The sequence below is a fragment of the Berghia stephanieae genome, chromosome 4, assembly GCF_034508935.2.
Source record: "Berghia stephanieae isolate SIO BIC M18660-M18661 chromosome 4, UCSD_Bste_1.3, whole genome shotgun sequence".
Taxonomy (NCBI): Eukaryota; Metazoa; Mollusca; class Gastropoda; order Nudibranchia; family Aeolidiidae; genus Berghia; species Berghia stephanieae.
Window position 1 is genome coordinate 39,471,230 of NC_088363.1, and position 8,146 is coordinate 39,479,375.

The window sequence follows — 8,146 nt, forward strand, 5'->3', positions numbered from 1 at the left end:
TCATATCTTGTTGTTACCAACATAAGTGCCTGCTCCACTCACTTTTCTGAATTAAAAATTCACCCCATACACCGGAGCATACCAATGTCTCAATCGTTTCTATTTATATGTTTTGTTGGAATATTGGTATTAAGCTTAACTGCTGGTCAAAATATTCGCGATGGTGTGTACGAACGAATCGGCGGTCTCAAGAAGTGGGTGAGAGATGGATCTAGTAATGACTTGGGTTTGAAACGAATATTTCTGTGTTCGTGGATAGCTCACACGGTAGAGCCACGCTCTCACCTGCAGGCGGAGTTGTCGTACCAATAAGGTCGCAGGTTCAAACCCACCACCGCCGCGAAAATTTTTATTCTCTATTGTCTTCTGGCACTTTTCTATTCACTTCATATCTTGTTGTTACCAACATAAGTGCCTGCTCCACTCACTTTTCTGAATTAAAAATTCACCCCATACACCGGAGCATACTCATGTCTCAATCGTTTCTATGTTATATGTTTGTGTTGAGAATATTGGCTATTAAGCTAACTGCTGGTCAAAATTATTCGCGATGGGGTGTACGAACGAATCGGCGTCTCAAGAAGTGGGTGAGAGATGGATCTAGTATGACTTTGGGTTTGAAACGAATATTTCTGTGTTCGTGGATAGCTCACACGGTAGAGCCCGCTCTCACCTGCCAGGCGGAGTTGTCGTACCAATAAGGTCGCAGGTTCAAACCCACCACCGCCGCGAAAAATTTTATTCTCTATTGTCTTCTGGCACTTTTCTATTCACTTCATATCTTGTTGTTACCAACATAAGTGCCTGCTCCACTCACTTTTCTGAATTAAAATTCACCCCATACACCGGAGCATACTCAATGTCTCAATCGTTTCTATGTTAATGTTTGTGTTGAGAATATTGGCTATTAGCTTAACTGCTGGTCAAAATTATTCGCGATGGTGGTGTACGAACGAATCGGCGGTCTCAAGAAGTGGTGAGAGATGGATCTAGTAATGACTTTGGGTTGAAACGAATATTTCTGTGTTCGTGATAGCTCACACGTAGAGCCACGCTCTCACTGCCAGGCGGAGTTGTCGTACCAATAAGGTCGCAGGTTCAAACCCCACCACCGCCGCGAAAAATTTTATTCTCTATTGTCTTCTGCACTTTTCTATTCACTTCATATCTTGTTGTTACCAACATAAGTGCCTGCTCCACTCACTTTTCTGAATTAAAATTCACCCCATACACCGGAGCATACTCAATGTCTCAATCGTTTCTATGTTATAGTTTGTGTTGAGAATATTGGCTATTAAGCTAACTGCTGGTCAAAATTATTCGCGATGGTGTGTACGAACGAATCGGCGGTCTCAAGAAGTGGGTGAGAGATGGATCTAGTAATGACTTTGGGTTGAAACGAATATTTTCTGTGTTCGTGGATAGCTCACACGGTAGAGCCACGCTCTCACCTGCCAGCGAGTTGTCGTACAATAAGCGCAGTTCAAACCCCACCACCGCCGCGAAAAATTTTTATTCTCTATTGTCTTCTGCACTTTCTATCACTTCATATCTTGTTGTTACCAACATAAGGCCTGCTCACTCACTTTTCTGAATTAAAATTCACCCAACACCGGAGCATACTCAATGTCTCAATCGTTTCTATGTTATATGTTGTGTTGAGAATATGGCTATTAAGCTAATGCTGGTCAAAATTATTCGCGATGGTGGTGTACGAACGAATCGGCGGTCTCAAGAAGTGGGTGAGAGATGGATCTAGTAATGACTTTGGGTTTGAAACGAATATTTTCTGTGTTCGTGGATAGCTCACACGGTAGAGCCACGCTCTCACCTGCCAGGCGGAGTTGTCGTACCAATAAGGTCGCAGGTTCAAACCCCACCACCGCCGCGAAAAATTTTTATTCTCTATTGTCTTCTGGCACTTTTCTATTCACTTCATATCTTGTTGTTACCAACATAAGTGCCTGCTCCACTCACTTTTCTGAATTAAAAATTCACCCCATACACCGGAGCATACTCAATGTCTCAATCGTTTCTATGTTATATGTTTGTGTTGAGAATATTGGCTATTAAGCTTAACTGCTGGTCAAAATTATTCGCGATGGTGGTGTACGAACGAATCGGCGGTCTCAAGAAGTGGGTGAGAGATGGATCTAGTAATGACTTTGGGTTTGAAACGAATATTTTCTGTGTTCGTGGATAGCTCACACGGTAGAGCCACGCTCTCACCTGCCAGGCGGAGTTGTCGTACCAATAAGGTCGCAGGTTCAAACCCCACCACCGCCGCGAAAAATTTTTATTCTCTATTGTCTTCTGGCACTTTTCTATTCACTTCATATCTTGTTGTTACCAACATAAGTGCCTGCTCCACTCACTTTTCTGAATTAAAAATTCACCCCATACACCGGAGCATACTCAATGTCTCAATCGTTTCTATGTTATATGTTTGTGTTGAGAATATTGGCTATTAAGCTTAACTGCTGGTCAAAATTATTCGCGATGGTGGTGTACGAACGAATCGGCGGTCTCAAGAAGTGGGTGAGAGATGGATCTAGTAATGACTTTGGGTTTGAAACGAATATTTTCTGTGTTCGTGGATAGCTCACACGGTAGAGCCACGCTCTCACCTGCCAGGCGGAGTTGTCGTACCAATAAGGTCGCAGGTTCAAACCCCACCACCGCCGCGAAAAATTTTTATTCTCTATTGTCTTCTGGCACTTTTCTATTCACTTCATATCTTGTTGTTACCAACATAAGTGCCTGCTCCACTCACTTTTCTGAATTAAAAATTCACCCCATACACCGGAGCATACTCAATGTCTCAATCGTTTCTATGTTATATGTTTGTGTTGAGAATATTGGCTATTAAGCTTAACTGCTGGTCAAAATTATTCGCGATGGTGGTGTACGAACGAATCGGCGGTCTCAAGAAGTGGGTGAGAGATGGATCTAGTAATGACTTTGGGTTTGAAACGAATATTTTCTGTGTTCGTGGATAGCTCACACGGTAGAGCCACGCTCTCACCTGCCAGGCGGAGTTGTCGTACCAATAAGGTCGCAGGTTCAAACCCCACCACCGCCGCGAAAAATTTTATTCTCTATTGTCTTCTGGCACTTTTCTATTCACTTCATATCTTGTTGTTACCAACATAAGTGCCTGCTCCACTCACTTTTCTGAATTAAAAATTCACCCCATACACCGGAGCATACTCAATGTCTCAATCGTTTCTATGTTATATGTTTGTGTTGAGAATATTGGCTATTAAGCTTAACTGCTGGTCAAAATTATTCGCGATGGTGGTGTACGAACGAATCGGCGGTCTCAAGAAGTGGGTGAGAGATGGATCTAGTAATGACTTTGGGTTTGAAACGAATATTTTCTGTGTTCGTGGATAGCTCACACGGTAGAGCCACGCTCTCACCTGCCAGGCGGAGTTGTCGTACCAATAAGGTCGCAGGTTCAAACCCCACCACCGCCGCGAAAAATTTTTATTCTCTATTGTCTTCTGGCACTTTTCTATTCACTTCATATCTTGTTGTTACCAACATAAGTGCCTGCTCCACTCACTTTTCTGAATTAAAAATTCACCCCATACACCGGAGCATACTCAATGTCTCAATCGTTTCTATGTTATATGTTTGTGTTGAGAATATTGGCTATTAAGCTTAACTGCTGGTCAAAATTATTCGCGATGGTGGTGTACGAACGAATCGGCGGTCTCAAGAAGTGGGTGAGAGATGGATCTAGTAATGACTTTGGGTTTGAAACGAATATTTTCTGTGTTCGTGGATAGCTCACACGGTAGAGCCACGCTCTCACCTGCCAGGCGGAGTTGTCGTACCAATAAGGTCGCAGGTTCAAACCCCACCACCGCCGCGAAAAATTTTATTCTCTATTGTCTTCTGGCACTTTTCTATTCACTTCATATCTTGTTGTTACCAACATAAGTGCCTGCTCCACTCACTTTTCTGAATTAAAAATTCACCCCATACACCGGAGCATACTCAATGTCTCAATCGTTTCTATGTTATATGTTTGTGTTGAGAATATTGGCTATTAAGCTTAACTGCTGGTCAAAATTATTCGCGATGGTGGTGTACGAACGAATCGGCGGTCTCAAGAAGTGGGTGAGAGATGGATCTAGTAATGACTTTGGGTTTGAAACGAATATTTTCTGTGTTCGTGGATAGCTCACACGGTAGAGCCACGCTCTCACCTGCCAGGCGGAGTTGTCGTACCAATAAGGTCGCAGGTTCAAACCCCACCACCGCCGCGAAAAATTTTTATTCTCTATTGTCTTCTGGCACTTTTCTATTCACTTCATATCTTGTTGTTACCAACATAAGTGCCTGCTCCACTCACTTTTCTGAATTAAAAATTCACCCCATACACCGGAGCATACTCAATGTCTCAATCGTTTCTATGTTATATGTTTGTGTTGAGAATATTGGCTATTAAGCTTAACTGCTGGTCAAAATTATTCGCGATGGTGGTGTACGAACGAATCGGCGGTCTCAAGAAGTGGGTGAGAGATGGATCTAGTAATGACTTTGGGTTTGAAACGAATATTTTCTGTGTTCGTGGATAGCTCACACGGTAGAGCCACGCTCTCACCTGCCAGGCGGAGTTGTCGTACCAATAAGGTCGCAGGTTCAAACCCCACCACCGCCGCGAAAAATTTTTATTCTCTATTGTCTTCTGGCACTTTTCTATTCACTTCATATCTTGTTGTTACCAACATAAGTGCCTGCTCCACTCACTTTTCTGAATTAAAAATTCACCCCATACACCGGAGCATACTCAATGTCTCAATCGTTTCTATGTTATATGTTTGTGTTGAGAATATTGGCTATTAAGCTTAACTGCTGGTCAAAATTATTCGCGATGGTGGTGTACGAACGAATCGGCGGTCTCAAGAAGTGGGTGAGAGATGGATCTAGTAATGACTTTGGGTTTGAAACGAATATTTTCTGTGTTCGTGGATAGCTCACACGGTAGAGCCACGCTCTCACCTGCCAGGCGGAGTTGTCGTACCAATAAGGTCGCAGGTTCAAACCCCACCACCGCCGCGAAAAAATTTTTATTCTCTATTGTCTTCTGGCACTTTTCTATTCACTTCATATCTTGTTGCTAAGAAGCTCATAACATTGCCATCCGGAAGTATAACGGGCCAACACACAAAACTGTGTGTATCCATGAACGTTTATAGTCGGGTTAAAACAGCTCATTGAGCATTACTCATAAACGCGGATGGCAAAAAACAATAACAAAGACCTGAGTCACGTCATCTTCGAACTATCTATAAATAGTCAAGGTCAGGACACCATTTTGTGTGTCTGAACGTTATATTCGACTGGCGGAATATTGTGAGTAAATTACCTAAGCGCGCAGCATCAGCGTTTAGGTAAAATATTTATAACATCCGCCAGCCTAATATAACATACCAACATAGAGAACAATGTGTAACCTTAAACGTTTATAATCTGATTGATATATTTTAGTGAGAACTAGGGTACTCATAAAATTGCTGGCTAAAAACAATTACAAAGAGCTGAGTGACGTCAATTTCGTTCCTTCCTTTGGAAAAAAACTGGATGAAGAAAATAATATTCAAAATGATAGAATTAGGAAACAATAGGATGTGACCTACTGCTCAACACGGTATTATGTCGGTCTGAATAGGAAACAATAGTGTGATGTAAAAAAAAACAACAAAACTGGTTCCCATCTCATTGGAGCTGTAGAAACACTCTTCCGGAGAATGGATACGCGCCTTGTGTAATTGATCTTCTGGTATCAGAGTGATGGCATCTTGTTTTCTAGCCTACATGCATGCTGGTCGTCAATCATCCATCCTCGGCACATAGTTGAGTCCTTGGAAAAGACTCTTTACTCACATTCTATCGTCATACTCAGGTGTAAAATGAGTAGCAGGCCGTTGACTGCGTTGTTCTGTCCGAACAAAAAAAAAAAAATGTAATCTCGCCTAATAGGCATCATGTCTCGTCCTACATGTTAGGCGTTGCCTTTGACCTGACACCTCTTGTAAAGCGCTTTGAGAAGTTTTATGAATTAGTTTAAAATTCAATTTTAAGCATCATTTACTCCGACATACTATAAATTTGAGATCATTGATCACAAAATACAAAAAAAAAAAACAAAAACAAAAAACAAAAAAAAAAGCAACCAAACAAAAAACAAAAAAAAAAAAAAAAACAAGCAAACAAAAAAACAACAAAACCCAAAATAAGCAAAACAACAACAACAACAACAACAACAACAACAACAACAACAACAACAACAACAACAAAACAAAATTTAAAAAAAACACGGCATGCAAAATAAAACCTCTTACAACTTATTGTGTTACGAAATAGGCTATCAAAGAATAAGAATCTTACTTTGAGGCATGGATTAACGGTTTTCTTGCATAGCTGTGTATTTATTAAATTCTTTACTTTTGCCTGGCTTTAACACACTCACAAATTCTTAAATAGCACACTCGCAAGCTTGTCTTGTTAAATTGTGAGTAGGAAAGTACCAGAAGACAATAAAGAATAAAAATTTCGCGGCGGCGATGGGGGCTCCAACAACTGGTACGACAACCCCGCCTGGCAGGGAGGGCGTGGCTCTACTGTGTGAGCTATCCACCACTCCATGGCGAAATTTTTATTCCCTTTATCTTCTGGCGCTTTCCTACTCACTTCTTTTCTTGTTATTATCAACATAAGTGCCTGCTCCACTCACTTTTCTGAATTCTTACATTAAATGGCGTTCTTAAAATGGCTTAATTAATAAATCCAAAACCATGAAAGAATCTCTTACATTACGCACAGGCAATCCAGCAGTTTACATCGATGGTTAAGGTTTTCGATTGATGGAAGTGAGATTGTATTGATACTATTGATCTCACTCACTCACTCACTCACTCACTCACTCATTCACTACTCACTCCCTCACTCACACACTCACTCACTCACTACTCACGCACTCAATCACTCACTCATTCACTCATCTCCATGACCGGATTTCGTCCTTCACAACTCGGTCACATCTCGGTCATTGGTGTTGAGACTAGTTTGTGTACATATTATGTGGATGCCCAGAGCAGACAATGGAGCGCATCCTTAGAGAATGCCAGGACGGGCCCAGCTGCACTGACAATGATCTAAGAGTCTGCTCCCCAGATGCTGCGGAGTTGATTCGGTGTTGGAGCGGCAAGCTATGATGATGATGATCTCGGTCATTGACCTTCCCTCCCTCTCTATTAACTCGGACAACACCAATCCTGTCTATTGCCCGATGTATTCTGTCACATTTATTTTCCTTTATCTTCCTCTTCTCCGTCAATCGAGCTTCTACGTGCTATTGATGCTATGTGTTTAAGTAAAATAAATACCCACTAGCTTCGCCCTCCTGATCAACCGTACCAACACATAAAACTATGTGTAACCTTAAATATTTATTGTCTTAATTGGATTCAGTAGTCTGATGTCAGGCCGCCCGGCAACGGCGGCCATCTTGGTTCTAAACAAAGAAAATCATTACTTTTTATTCTTCATGCTGGCTAGAACTTTTCATATGCCTTGTCATCAGAATGTGTAAAAGTCAAAACATGATCAAATTTATGTTTTTTTCCCCTCTGGATACGCTTTTATGCTCACCGGATAAATATTTCATACGGGCGTCGCCAATGCTCCGATAGTTTAGAGCCAGTGTTACTTAGTTACCATGCGTCATTAGGAAGGAAGTGACGTTACGACTGTTGAAGAGTATTGATAAAATTGGAACTAATCACCCAACTGGCTGGCTGAAAACATAATAAAAAGCTGAGTGATGTCAACCCCCTTCAGTCTATTATTCATGATAAACTCTACTAAAGTTGACAGTGATATTATAGAATAATAATTAATAATAATAATAATAATAATAATAATAATAATAATAATAATAATAATAATAATAATAATAATGATAATAATAATAATAATAATAATAATAATAATAATAATAATAATAATAATAATAATAATAATAATAATAATAATTATGATAATAATAACAATAATCTTTATTCTCCAAATTAAAGGCAATTCATGTGAGGTAAACAATGCTCAGTTTGGTTCATGGTATGAACATCAACAC